Below are 14,753 nucleotides of genomic sequence, written 5' to 3' on the forward strand. Positions count from 1 at the left end.
CCTCCTGCAATACTTGCACTGGGTTAAATGTCAATCATATTGATCATTTAACCCTAGAACGATTCTTAATCGTTGATCAACCATCCGATCGGATCATGAACTCTAATGTGTGTGACCTCATAGGTCCGAACCTAAGCCGGTAGTACAGGAATAAATTTTTGTACCAATCGAAGTGACCATCTAGTAATGGTACCCGACGACCGGATAGGTCGAATGTGTAGAACAACATCCTTAGAACCCATGCGGATATAGTTTTCATATAATTCATCTCCTTGACCAAAATGATCATAGGACACCCCAGAGTTCAACTGTCAACTCTGATCAGGTTGTCCACATTGTATTTCAAAATATCAAATCCATCTGATGGATTACCCTTGCCAAGGTTTTGCTAAATTAAAATACAGCAACTCATTCTTCTCCAACTCTTGGAGTGGTCAATCCTATCTCGATCATACTCTGACTTTGCAAGTACTTGATTGTGCTCAGAAACCTTCCGTCCTTGAATTAGAAATTCAGTTAGTCTAGTACCAAAGCACAGTGAGTTGCTTGCAAGTCACTGAGGTGACTCAGGTCTAAGGGACACTTATACCTATATCCCATCAGAGACATTCTCGACAATAGAATACTCTGGAGTTGGTCACATTCAATGATGATGTACCCTTACATCTCACCTGTATGCCATACCAGTATCTCCACACTCTTTGGTTAAGAGGACAACCAACCCATATGGCCTACAGCGACCTATGCTCGATAGAAGCTGTCATCCTTATTAACAGCCTATCATTTGATCGTGAACTGTTTTAAGGACTAATCGATAAATCTTCTCTTTATCGAACTTAAATAGTTCTAAGAACTTCATCATAACAATGGAGTTCATTAGAAGATGAAAGCTTACGATGAAGATGCCAAATATATTTTATTTATTAACAAATCAATTACAATACTTGGTTGCTCAACCGTCAACAGCTTGACGATTGGCTTTTTGGGATACATTTTCCAACACAAAGTGCTTGTAGAAGAAGAAAGAGTTCAGCTGTCGAAGTTATTCGCAGACTAGCATCTCTGAGCCCCTGATCTACGTTAGTCTTCGTGTGAATTTTTCTATAGAGACCACATAACTTCGTGTGGCTGCAAGCAACCTAAGGAACACTCTCTCCAATTGTTGAATCATAGAAGATCATGATCAAAATTTATTTGGTAATGATCTCTAACTTATTTTGATTCCTATGACAGATCTAATAGTTAGATCTAGAATTTCAGCATCGATGAGATCGATGTGATTTTTATTTTTAGATTTAAAGTATATATTTTTCATATCAAAGATCTTGATGTGGTAGTCTAAGATTAGATCTTATATATGTGATTAGAATTAAATTATTTAATCTATTATTTTTACTGTATAAAATTTTTTAATTGTATGTACTGCACTACCATAAATTTTCTTCAAGAGAATCGAGTCCAAGAATCTGAACCCATTAGTGAGCCAGCAGATGTGGTACCTCCTTCACCTCGTAGATGAAGTAGGATCTTTCATCCTCCTAAAAGATACTTAGATATACTTACAAAGGATCTAGAAGAAGTGTTCTTTGTTTGAGATAGGGACATTAGAAATGATCCCAAAACTTATAATGAGGCGATGTTAGATGAAGACTTTAAGGAATGGAAGGAAGTGATGAAGTCAGAAATTGACTCCATGCATTCCAATTAGATTTGGACCTTAGTAGATCCACCTAAAGATATTGTACCTATTGTTAGATTTCAGTGATGCAACAGAATATAAATTCTAAAAAAATTTAAAAGCATTCAACAATTGAAAACAAGGTTTAACAATTAAACTAGTCTATCGAAACACAAAAGCCCTAGGAACACCTTGATGATTACAATCAAATATCAAAAACATACATATCAGAAAGAGATCAAAACTCATATACCAATGAGAAGACTATGATCTACTAATTTTGAGGCCTCCATGAGACTCCAAAGTAGAAGTTCTTGAATAGTAATCCACTCGAGATTGATCAGGGCCCTTCCTAATTCATCATGGTGCTGCAGCCTTTCTTCGTAAGCTCACTGCCGACCATCCTTCACAAGAACTGGTTGCACCAATGCTTATATACCTTCATGACCTCTACAAGGATGACTCTAAAAATCTTTTTCTAAAAGATTTCATCACATATAAATCAGATTTTATGTTCAACACATGAACAATTTGATTTTTGGACAAGCATCTCGTGCTTTTTATTTTTTCTCTTCTCTTCCTTTTTATTTTTCACTCCCTCTTTTCTTTATCTTTTTTTCAGATTTTTTCCATCATTTTTCTCTCATTTTCATGCCTACTCTCAGCCTAATTTGGCACATTGAAGCATGATGTAGCGCCCCCTTTATATAGGAAATGGGGGGTAATATAATGGGACGCCAACTCTTGGCATCCCACATGCAATACATGATAACATTAATTTTTTTCCCATAGAAACAAAGGAGATTGTATGGAATAAAAGGTGATTAACCAGTAGAAGGACTCTTCCTCTACTAAGAAAAATTAATACACCATCATTTGTTGTGTGAGAAAAAGATTTAACGTGAGAAACATAGAGTCCATACTATTAAGGACTCTTCCATAAACTCAATGCATATAAGGGAGGGTCCAATTTATTTTTGACATTCAAACTCCTTTCCAGAGAAAGACTCTTCCTTCTATTCTACACCTATAATCCTATCACGAGGAATTAAGAAATGTGTGGAGAAATAAAAGAAGGAATTAAGAGTTTGACATGAAATGGACTCTTCCATTTCATCGCACAGAAAGTGGGCATCCCAATTGTTTTTGGCGTGTAAATTTCTTTCAAGAGAAGGACTCCTTCTCTTCCATATCCACATGTCCCAAGACTGTTAGATATATGCCCTAGAAGCCAATATGGTTGACATAAGGTAATAATTCTAGGGCATAATTTTATACTTAATATATTGATATGATCAATAAAAGAGTAATTTCTTTTTCATTCAAATGTGATGTATTCTTGAATCATCCATAGAATTAATTTTGAAATATATTCTCAAAGTACTGAGAATTAGAGATATGTATTTAATTATTAAATACTTTCAGTCATAGGATCATCATGAGGATGGTGATAAATTTGGATAGACTGGCGCATAAATCGCTTTCTTTGGGATAAATGAGTCTCTAGTCTATTATGTAGAGATACAGGATGATGAGTGCGGATGGTTGTTAGAGAATAACTAGTATTGAGTGTGATCATACGAGAGATTATTTGGATTTCTATTCAATCATCAGTGATTGTCTCGATGCTGTAGTTGTGTGACTGATCTTTTGACTTGAGATAGTATTACTGCTTTGTTGGTGCAAAAATCTGCTTGCGCCGGAGAAGCTGGAGTCGGAGAAGCCGCGGTCGCCGTCGGGACCTGCAAGGGAAGTCTAAACCGGAGGTGGGGTTGCTCCGGCAAGACCCTCTGACGCTCAAGTCAGTTCTCTGCCTCAACAAGAATGGAGTGCTCGAACGGAGATTTTAGCAGAGTTTTGAGATAGAAAAAATGAGCTTAAAGAATAACGTATCTGGGTCCCCCTTTTATAGGCGGAGGAGGCAATGGATTGATGGCGATGTTTGTAACCGCCTGGTAGTGGGCCGCCCATGGTCAGGGGAATTGATTGCGAAAGATAGTGGAGCAGACACGTGGTCATCACCGCGGCTCGCCACGCGGAATCTGTTATGAGGGGTGGAGCAGCGTCTGTTGTCGTGACTTGCCAGCGGATAGGAGAATCGCATGGTATCCGTCACAGGAGGTGGAGCAGGTTCATGGCCATTATTGTGGCCTGCCAGGGGATAGTGGAGCTGTGCGGAATCCGCCACAGGAAGTGGAGCAGGGTCGTGGCCGTTTTGATGGCCTGTCATGGGGTGCAGATCTGTCGATTGAAGCTCGACAGTGGCCGGAGCCCGATTTCTGTAGAGGTCCGGGAGAGGTCCTCCTGGCGGTTGGGGTCGTGGGTGGAGCCCGACTTTCGGGGGAGTCCGGGCGGAACCCTCTCGGCACCGAAGTTGCAGGCGGAACCCGGCCCCCGTAGGAGTTCGGGCGAAATCCCCTGCAATCAAAATCAGATGCAGAGTCTGGCTCCCGTAGGAGTCCGGACGAAGTCTGCTCGTAGCCGTTGGAGTCGAGGACGAAGCCCGGCTCTCGTAGGAGTCCGGGCGGAGTCTTCCTGCAATTAAAGTTAAAGGCGAAGTCCAGCTCCCGTAGGAGTCCGGACGGGGCTTTCCAACAGTTGACGTTGAGGACGGAGCCCGGCTCCCGTAGGAGTCCGGGTGGAGTCTACTTGAGGTTGAAGTTGTCGGCAGAGTTCGGCTCCCGTAGGAGTCCGGACGAAGTCTGTCTGCAGCCGTTGGAGTCGAGGATGAAGCCCGGCTCCCGTAGGAGTCCGGGTGGAGTCTTCCTGCAATTAAAGTTAAAGGCAAAGTCTGGCTCCCGTAGGAGTCCAGACGGGGCTTACCAGCAGTTGACGTTGAGGACGGAGCCCGGCTCCCGTAGGAGTCCGGGTGGAGTCTACTTGAGGTCGAAGTTGTCGACGGAGTCCGGCTCCCGTAGGAGTCCGGCGAAGTCTGTCTGCAGCAGTTGGAGTTGAGGATGAAGCCCGGCTCCCGTAGGAGTCCGGGTGGAGTCTTCCTGCAATTAAAGTTAAAGACGAAGTCCAGCTCCCGTAGGAGTCCAGACGGGGCTTACCAGCAGTTGATACTGAGAGCGAAGCCCGGCTCCCGTAGGAGTCCGGGCGGAACTACGCTGCTGCCGATTCCGTTGAGGGTTTCGGCTGTAGGTATTTTATACCCAACACCAGTCCCCCTACATCCGAGTTTGAATTTCAAACGAAGGAAGTACACAGAGAGAGAGAGATGGGTACAGCCGGAACCGTCCCTTCGAATCCTGCGCACTGCCGCCCCCAGATATTTTGGCATTAAATGAGCGCGTGCTGGAGTCTCTTCGAATTGGAGCAGTACAAGGGGACGCTTCGAAAATCCTGCAGGTACACTGGCCTAGGTACGGTGCAATTATGATCTTGCCAACCGTCAGCCGCCTTTAGCCGTCTGCCACGGGGAGTGGGACACGCGTCGGGTGCGGACTGGCCTGGGGTGATTCGCGATCATTATGGCGCCGGATCCCAGGGTCTATTTAAACCCGTCCTCCCCCCTTCAGGCATCCTACTCCATTTCTAATTTTTTGCTGGCGTCTGTCTTCTCTTCGAGAGCCTGCTCTAGTGAACGTCTTCTCGAGCCGTAGGTGCCTCCCGTTTCTCGCTCCCCAGGTCCCCAAAGCAATATAGGTTAGTGCCAACCTTCTTCTCACCGCCTAGGGGCTTCTCCTCTCTTCATTAATTTTGTGTCTTCTTTCGAGTTGGCCTTCGACGTCTCGTTTCCCTTTCGGTCTGCCTTTTTAGGATCCTTTAGGTTCTCCCTCTGAAACTGTTCAAAATGTCCTCTGACTCTTCTGCTCCCGGCAGTTCCGAGAGTTCCTCTGCTTCAAACCCCCAGGTCCCTGTCTCTGCGGACGAACCCACGTCCGGGGCAGGGCCTCGCCCGGTTTTTGCTCCGGGCACCATTCCATGTTCGTCGACTCCGGATGAACTCCTTCTGATAAGGGCTCGATACGGGGTTCCTCCGGAGTACGACCTGGAGCTACCTGGCCCCTCTGACCGGGCCAGCGCTCCTCCTCCTGATCGTTTTTGTCTGTATCAGGAGGCATTCCGTGCCGGACTCCGGCTTCCGCTTCCTGTCTTTGTTGCTGCCTTCTTCCGCTTTTTGGACATTTCCCTTGCCTCCGTGGCCCCGAATTCCTTTAGGTTCTTGATAGGGTTTCTCTCTCTCTGCCACATAGCTGAGGTCCAGCCGTCCCTCTCCTTATTCAGGCATTTTTACACTTTCAAACGCCATCCTTCAGCGAAGGACTGGTGGTACTTCTCCCCCCAGTTTGGTAAGAAGGGGTTGCTGAAGGGCGCCCCTTCTTCGATTCACAATTGGAAGGGAAAATTTCTCTTTGTCTACTGCCCGACCCTAGAACTGGGCCTGCCCCCTTGGGGGTCCCTGAGGGATTCCGTCCGCCGGGCTCCCAGCCTGGAAGAGGACGACCTCCAGGCCGTCCAGAAGCTTCTAAGTTACCCCACTCCTTCCCTTCCTAATCTTCTGAAGGAGCAGCTTCTTTTCAACATCGGCCTGAGCCCTCAGGATCCAGCAAGTATTTATCTTTTCTTTTCTTGCCTTCTTCTTCTCTTTATTTTTTTTTTTTTCTTCCCGCTCTTTTCTTCCTCTTTCTTTCTCTCTTTTTTTCTCTTCTCTCTTCTTCTTCTTTTTTTTTTCTTTTTTTTTTTTTGACTCTGGACTGATCGGTGTCGCTTCTTCTTTTTTCTTTTCTTTTCCTGTTGTTGTGTTTTTTTTTTTTTTTTTTTTTTAGCAATGGACGTCGAAGCCACGCGGATGCTCGCCAAGGCCATGAGAGCTCAGAAGAGGAAGGGCGCAACGGCCTCCGGATCGACGAAGAGGGCCAGGGTGGAGGAGACGAGCTTGGCTGCGCCCGTCCAGGCGACCCCGGCCATCGACATCCCTTCGGATGCCGAGCCAGCGGCCCCCCGGGCCTCCTCAAGGAGCCCACCGACTGGGGCCCCCGTTCCGGGGGCTCGCCCTACGGAGGTGCCCGCTGCGGGGAGGAGGAGGAAATCGGTGGCTCGCAGGGTGAGCAGCCACCGAGCTGCTGCAGACGAGTCCGTCTGCTCCGAGGGGGGATCAAAGAACCCCTTCAACGACAAGGACCTGATCAGGCGGCTGCTTGACGGCTGCATTCTGTCTGACGTCATGGAGAGGATCGACCGCGCCGATCCCGAGCAGCGGGCTTGAGATTCTTTGGGGTCCTTCCTTGAGGTAAGCGGATGTTTATTTGCATGGTCACTCGGCCTTTGTTGTAATTCTCTATCCATCCTTGCATATTGGGCACCAGCTCTTTGCCTATGTCGAGGCGTCGAGCCGCATGAAAAGGGAACTCCTTCAAGCGGAGGAGCGCTGCCAGGCCGAGGTTGCTCGCCTTCAAGCGAAGATGGCCGAAGTAGCCGCCCTCCAGGAGGCCCTGGAGAGGGAGAGGCAAGCCCGGGAAGAGGAGAGACAAGCCCGAGAGGAGGAGAGACGAAGCTTGGAGGAGTCGGTGAGGAAGGCGGAGGCCGATGTCGCCCATTTGGCCGAGCAAACTCCAGTTCTGGTCTCGGAGGCCAGGGCCCTTGCGGTGGAGGAGTTCAAGGCCTCCGCGGAGATGAGGAAACTGAACGTCCAGTTCGGCCTGGAGGCATTCACAAAGGGGTTCGAGCTCTGCCGAGAGAAGGTGGCCAGCAGATACCCCGACCTCGATCTCAGTTTTCTGGAGGAGTCTGAAGATGAGGCCGGCCCTTCGTCCATCGCTACCGCAGTCGCACCCCCCGCGCCGAGCTCTCCACCTCCTGCCCCTGAGGTCTGAGACCTCCGATCTTGTGTCTTTATTTTGTCGCCATATTTCCTTTCTGTTTGTCTCCAAAATTAATCAATAAAGTCGAATTTCTTGTTGTGGATGGCCTCTCCTTCCCCCTCCTCCTCCTTTTCTGCTTTTCTTCTTGTAATGAGTCGGTCTTTGACGTTTGCACCTTTCGATGGCAGTGCCCTGCTGAAGCACTCCCCTTGCCCCTGGGGGTCCCGCTGAAGTCAACTATCCAACGGCTGAAAAAGGAGGTCCTCCACCTGACGAAGAAGTTGAAGAAGTCAGAGGGCGAGCTCCGCGAGTCGAGAAAATGCTATTCCGAGGCCGCCGCTGAGGCCGCCCACTTTAGGAGTCTCCAAGTGAAGGCAATCATGGATTACAGCCGGAGGAAGGCGAACTTCACAAAGGAGCTCGAGGAATGTAAGAAGAGCGCCAGCGACCGAACTTGGGCTCAAGAAGCCAGGATCAGTGCCCTTAAGGTGGAGCTGTCAGCTGCGAAGAGGAGGATCAGCCAGTTAGAAGGAAACTCATCTCGGCTCCCAGCGCGGGTTGATGATGAGCAGAAATGGTCGCAGAAGGTCTCCGACCTCCAGAAGCAGCTTCAAGATGCTGAGATGAGCCACGATGTGCAGCGGGCCAGCTGGCGCCGGCAAGTGGAAGAGTACAAAGGGAGATTCCATCAGACGGCGGACGAGGTTGTTCGTCTCCAGAGGCAGTTGGTTACTAGGGCGCAGCTTACTAACGCCCAAGATACCGAAGAGCTCCTAGCCCTGAGAGGCACTGTCGAAGGGATTTCCGTCTCCCTTGGGGAGAAGACAGTCGAACTTCAACAAGTGAGCATCCAACTGGCGCTTGAGCGGAGGGCCGTCGCGGACGCAGAGGTGGAGTCTGAAGTTCTGCGGAAGCGGCATCGAGAAGCGGAGGCTGAGAGCCGGCAACTTCGTCAGGCACTCCAGGATACGCTGCGGAAGAAGGAAAAACTAGAAGAAACAGTGGAGAACCTGAGGCAGTCCTGGTTGAGGGATGGAGGTGATAACCCTAGGTCGGAGGGAGCGGGGCTTCCTTAGAGCTCTTTTGTAGTCACCCCCTTTTTCTTCTCCTCTTTTTTTTTTTTTTTTTTTTGTCATTTTGTCCTTCTTTCCCTGGCCGTCCCGGTCTTGTAGTACGTATATCGGAAATGGAAAAAGAGCATTTTGCATTACCTTGTCCACGTGAAGTACTGATATTGTCGTCGGTTGGACCTTTCTGGTCGTTTGGCTTGTTTGACGTAGATGTCGTCGTGGGGGGGGGCTCTTTCCTTTCATCCGACCTTGTTACGCGGCCGAGTTTCGCCACCATCATTAACCCTTGCTGCAGAAGTGGCGGATGGAGCCTGGCTCCCGTAGGAGGCCGGGTGAAGTCTTCCTTAGTGGCGAAACCCGGCTCCCGTGGGAGTCCGGGTGAAGTCTTCCTTGGTGGCGGAACCCGGCTCCCGTGGGAGTCCGGGTGAAGTCTTTCTTGGTGGCGGAACCCGGCTCCCGTAGGAGTCCGGGTGAAGTCTTCCTTGGTGGCGGAACCCGGCTCCCGTAGGAGTCCGGGTGAAGTCTTTCTTGGTGGCGGAACCCGGCTCCCGTAGGGGTCCGGGTGAAGCCTTCCTTGGCGTAGGAACCCGGCTCCCGTAGGAGTCCGGGTGAAGTCTTCCTTGGCGGCGGAATCCGGCTCCCGTAGGAGTCCGGGTGAAGCCTTCCTTGGCGTAGGAACCCGGCTCCCGTAGGAGTCCGGGTGAAGTCTTCCTTGGCGGCGGAACCCGGCTCCCGTAGGAGTCCGGGTGAAGTCTTTCTTGGCGTAGGAGCCCGGCTCCCGTAGGAGTCCGGATCTTCCATTTTGCTTGAGCCGGCACGAGGTTCTCCTCTTGTTACCAGCCTGGCTTGTGGGGGCACGTTAGGGCGCTGTAAGGCCTCTCCCCCCTCCGGTCTGAAAGAACCGGGCCTTCAACTTTGCTCATGTCAGGACGAGGTTCTCCTCCTGTTCCTGACATGGCTGTGGGGGCACATTAGGGCGTTGCAAGGCCTCTCCCCCCATCCGGTCTAAAAGAACCGGGCCTTTGACTTTGCTCAAGTTAGGGCGAGGTTTTTCTCCTGTCCCTAACAGGGCGGTGGGGGCACATTAGGGCGTTGTAAGGCCTCTCCCCCCATCCGATCTAAAAGAACCGGGCCTTTGACTTTGCTCAAGTTAGGGCGAGGTTTTCCTTCTGTCCCTAACAAGGTTGTGGGGGCACATTAGGGCGTTGTGAGGCCTCTCCCCCCATCCGATCTAAAAGAATCGGGCCTTTGACCTTGCTCATGTCAGGATGAGGTTCTCCTCCTGTTCCTGACATGGCTGTATTTTTGGAGGGATCATATCTAGTCATAATACGTCCACACTAGGTGGGAGGAGCATGTTAGCTAAAAGAAAAGTAGATTCAAAGCGGAATAGTAAGCGATACATTTACAGTATTCCCGCTCCTCCTTGAGGCCCTCCGGTGATGGAGTCGATGGTCCCGATGGGAGGCCGATCCCCGGTCTGCTCCTCCTTCTTCTGCGGTTCAGGCGGCGGGAGGGCTCTTGGCCGGTCTCCTCTACCCTCAGGCCTACGGTGGATGAATCTGTCGAGTCGACCTCGCCGAATGAGCTCCTCGATCTCGTCCTGGAGCTGGATGCATTCCTCCGTGTCGTGACCGTGGTCGCGGTGGTAGAGGCAGAACTTGTTGGGGTTGCGCTTCCCGGGGTGTGTGCGCATCCTCTCCGGCCTAGGGAGCTGCTCCCTGACCTCCATCAGTACCTGGGCCTTCGAGGCGTTGAGGGGGGCGTAGTTGCAGAATTTTCCTGGCGGGGAACCCCGCCGAAACCTGTTGTCCGGGCTTCTCTGCCTGCATGCCCGGGGGGGAGTATGGGCGCGCTTATGTCCAGGAGGGGATCGGGAGCGAGGCCGGGCTTCCTTTGGCCTCTTCTCAACTGCGGGCTTACTAGAATCTCCCGCCTGACGCTCCCTCGCAGTCTCTTCATCCTTCATTTTGAAGGCCTCTTCCGCTCGGGCGTACCCTTCAGCTCGAGCCAGTAGATCAGCAAAATCCCTGGGGTACTTCTTCTCCAGGGAGTACAAGAGATCATTCTTCTGAAGGCCACCTTTCAGGGCGGCCATGGCGACTGACTGGTCCAAGTTCCGGACCTCCAACGCCGCGATGTTGAAGCGGTTGACGTAGGCCCGTATGGACTCCCCTTCCCTCTGCTTGATGTTGATGAGGGACTTCGAACCTTTTCGGGGACGTCGGCTGCTGACAAAATGGGCCACGAATTGGTGGCTCATTTGATCGAAGGAGAATATGGTACCCGGCTTCAGAGCCGAGTACCAGTTCCTTGCTGCTCCCTTCAAAGTAGATGGGAAAGCCCGGCACAAGATGGCGTCGGGAGCACCGTGAAGTAGCATCATCGTTCGGAAGGCCTCCAGATGATCAACCGGGTCCGACGTCCCGTCGTAGCTTTCGAACTGGGGAAGCTTGAAATTCGACGGGATCGGTTCCTGCATAATCATTTGGGAGAAGGGAGGGTCAGTGCAAATATCCTCACCATAAGCGGGAGCTGCATGGCGGAGTTCTTCGATCCGCCGGTTCATCTCCTGGAGCCTCCGGTCCAGGAAGTCCTCTCGACTTCGAGTCTCGAGGGTCCTTTGGCAGAATGGGGGCAGGGATCTTCCAGGGGTGGAGTCGTGGTCCGATTGAGGGCTCTCTACCCTCAGATTCGCCTTCCCAGGAAGGACGGGGCGGCTGGCCCAGGTGGCCCGCCCCACCGTCGGGTTCTGGCATTCCGAAGATGCCCCCTCCGGATGCGCCGACGCCTGTGGTTGCTGCTGCTGCATTGCTTGTACGGCTTCGACGAGGCCTTTGACCTACTGCGCCAGCAAGTCAAACTGCTCCGCGCCGACCGCCACCGCCGGAGGGGGAGGAGGAGGCTGAGAAATGGGAGGGGAGGCCGGAGCCTGAGATCTGGCCGCGGAGGCCGTGGACCGTCGGGTGGACGCCTTGCGCGGAGGCATCGGGTGTCGATCTTGCGGGGGAGGATTAGGAGTGGATGACGGAGAAACGGTCGGAGGCAGCTCCGTTGAACACTCCTTTAAGAACAAGGGTGCTGCGAAGACACAAGCCACCCTTCCTCTAGCGCCAATCCTGTTGGTGCAAAAATCTACTTGCACCGGAGAAGCTGGAGTCGGGGAAGCCGCGGTCGCCGCCGGGACCTGCAAGGGAAGTCTAAACCGGAGGTGGGGTTGCTCCGGCAAGACCCTCCGACGCTCAAGTCAGTTCTCTGCCTCAACAAGAATGGAGTGCTCGAACGGAGATTTTAGCAGAGTTTTGAGATAGGAAAAATGAGCTTAAAGAATAACGTATCTGGGTCCCCCTTTTATAGGCGGAGGAGGCAACGGATTGATGGCGACGTTTGTAACCGCCTGGTAGTGGGCCGCCCATGGTCAGGGGAATTGATTGTGAAAGATAGTGGAGCAGACACGTGGTCATCATCGTGGCTCGCCATGCGAAATCTGTTATGAGGGGTGGAGCAGCGTCCGTTGTCGTGACTTGCCAGCGGATAGGAGAATCGCATGGTATCCATCGCAGGAGGTGGAGCAGGTTCGTGGCCGTTATTGTGGCCTGCCAGGGGATAGTGGAGCTGTGCGGAATCCGCCATAGGAAGTGGAGCAGGGTCGTGGCCATTTTGATGGCCTGTCAGGGGGCGCGGATCTGTCGATTGAAGCTCGACAGCGGTCGGAGCCCAGTTTCTGTAGAGGTCCGGGAGAGGTCCTCCTGGCGGTTGGGGTCGTGGGTGGAGCCCGACTTCCGGGGGAGTCCGGGCGGAACCCTCTCGACGTCGAAGTTGCGGGCGGAACCCGGCTCCCGTAGGAGTTCGGGCGAAATCCCCTGCAATCAAAATCAGATGCGGAGTCCAGCTCCCGTAGGAGTTCGGACGAAGTTTGCTCGTAGCCGTTGGAGTCGAGGACGAAGCCCGACTCTCGTAGGAGTCCGGGCGGAGTCTTCCTGCAATTAAAGTCAAAGGCAAAGTCCGGCTCCCGTAGGAGTCCGGACGGGGCTTACCAGCAGTTGACGTTGAGGATGGAGCTCGGCTCCCGTAGGAGTTCGGGTGGAGTCTACTTGAGGTCGAAGTTGTCGGCGGAGTCCGACTCCTGTAGGAGTCCGGACGAAGTCTGTCTGCAGCCGTTGGAGTCGAGGATGAAGTCCGGCTCCCGTAGGAGTCCGGGTGGAGTCTTCCTGCAATTAAAGTTAAAGGCGAAGTCCGGCTCCCGTAGGAGTCCAGACGGGGCTTACCAGCAGTTGACGTTGAGGATGGAGCCCGGCTCCCGTAGGAGTCCGGGTGGAGTTTACTTGAGGTCGAAGTTGTCGGCGGAGTCCGGCTCCCGTAGGAGTCCGGACGAAGTCTGTCTGCAGCCGTTGGAGTCGAGGATGAAGCCCGGCTCCCATAGGAGTCCGGGTGGAGTCTTCCTGCAATTAAAGTTAAAGGCGAAGTCCGGCTCCCGTAGGAGTCCAGACGGGGCTTACCAGCAGTTGATACTGAGAGCGGAGCCCGGCTCCCGTAGGAGTCCGGGCGGAGCTGCGCTGCTGCCGATTCCGTTGAGGGTTTCGGTTGTGGGTATTTTATACCCAACATGCTTATAGTGAGACTGCTGAAGTTTGACTGATATCTAAATATGGATCTCAATGAACTCTTGTAGTGGATGTTGACGATAGTTGATCCACTGTAGCAGTGGGGTGCACATCAAGACAGAATCTATCGATCTTGATAGAGAAGAGTGTCCTATGAGATTTGAAAGGCTAAGTCCAAGAATCTATGACCATAGTAGTGTGATTGATGGAAAAGAGTTTTCATAGAAGTCACAACTGGATTTGAGCTAATCAAATCTATCATATGACTAATTTTAAGGTTTGACGATTTATCCATGACCTGTCATCCAATTAGGACTCACGATAGAGGGACTGAATTATATGTTAACTACACCTAGAGATTCATTTCAGTTCTACTGATGTCACTACATACTGTTAAATATCATTGGTGGATTGTGAAAGCTCACTAGGATTGTTCTGGATCGACAATCCTTACTGAGTTAGAGTGGAATTATTTTAACCCATTGAAAAGAGTTTCAATGATTCAATGATAGAGATCATTGTATATCTCACTACCAGATAGAACTAAATCTATAGGGTCATACAACAAAGAGATTAGGTCTAAAATAAATAATTGAGCTTATGAAGTGTCAATTGGGTTTAGAAAAATCTATTGGGTTCATGATAACCTTGTTAGCACATGGTTGGATCCAATTTCTCTTTCCGTTGAGATTATTTATTTGATAAGATAATTTTAACTTAATTATCTACTAATAACCTATATAAATAAGATTCATGAGACTTCAATTATTGAGTAACTAAGGTTATGGATCATATTAATTAAGGATGCAAGTCTTTAATTATTTTTTTTGATAGTTATTTTTGGGCGCCACCTTGATTTGATCAAGTTGGACATGTTCATTAATTAGTTTTAGTTCTCTTATAGGGCATCTCTTGGGTGTATTTTGGGATGTCTAATTATGGGTGCAAGAGCCCCGATTGCAGGCGCCTAAAGGGTCTTCTAAAGTAAGTTGGATAACTTAAGTTAATAGGAAACCTAATGCAAGTAAGACTTGTATTACGTGATTGAATCGGATTCAATCCTTGTTCCTATTTAAAGGGACCTCCCCTAAGATCCCTAGAGCATCCAAACTAGTAGCCTTTCATGCCCAAAGGCTCTCCCCACACCCTCTCTTCCTCTCCCTTTCTCTTCTCTTAGGCATTCTACGCGCCCATCTCTTGCGATACGAGTCCCAAGGAGTTTCACACCCAAGGTGTTGGGCATCCCATAATTTATTGGTTGTTGGTATTTTGTAACAGCACAAAGTAAGAAAAAATTCTAGAGAAGAGGAGAAGAAGAAGATCAAAGAGAAAGATCAAGTGTTGATCGCGATCCAGGCTTCATTCAGATTCAGCGAGCAAAATTTTGGACAACTAAAGTTCAAATTAAAGAGGGCTGTTTCAGGCTGATCCCGAGTGGATACTTGTAGAGATCAGATGCTTGTGTGGCTAAAAGAGAACCTCTTCTCTTTTAGATCTAGATTCGAAGAAAAAGATTACGAAACAGATATGTGATTTGATTATAATATGAATTTCAACATATATCAATTTCAGTATATGAGATAGATCCATATAG

The sequence above is a fragment of the Elaeis guineensis genome, chromosome 2 (genome assembly GCF_000442705.2).
Source record: "Elaeis guineensis isolate ETL-2024a chromosome 2, EG11, whole genome shotgun sequence".
NCBI classification, from domain to species: Eukaryota; Viridiplantae; Streptophyta; class Magnoliopsida; order Arecales; family Arecaceae; genus Elaeis; species Elaeis guineensis.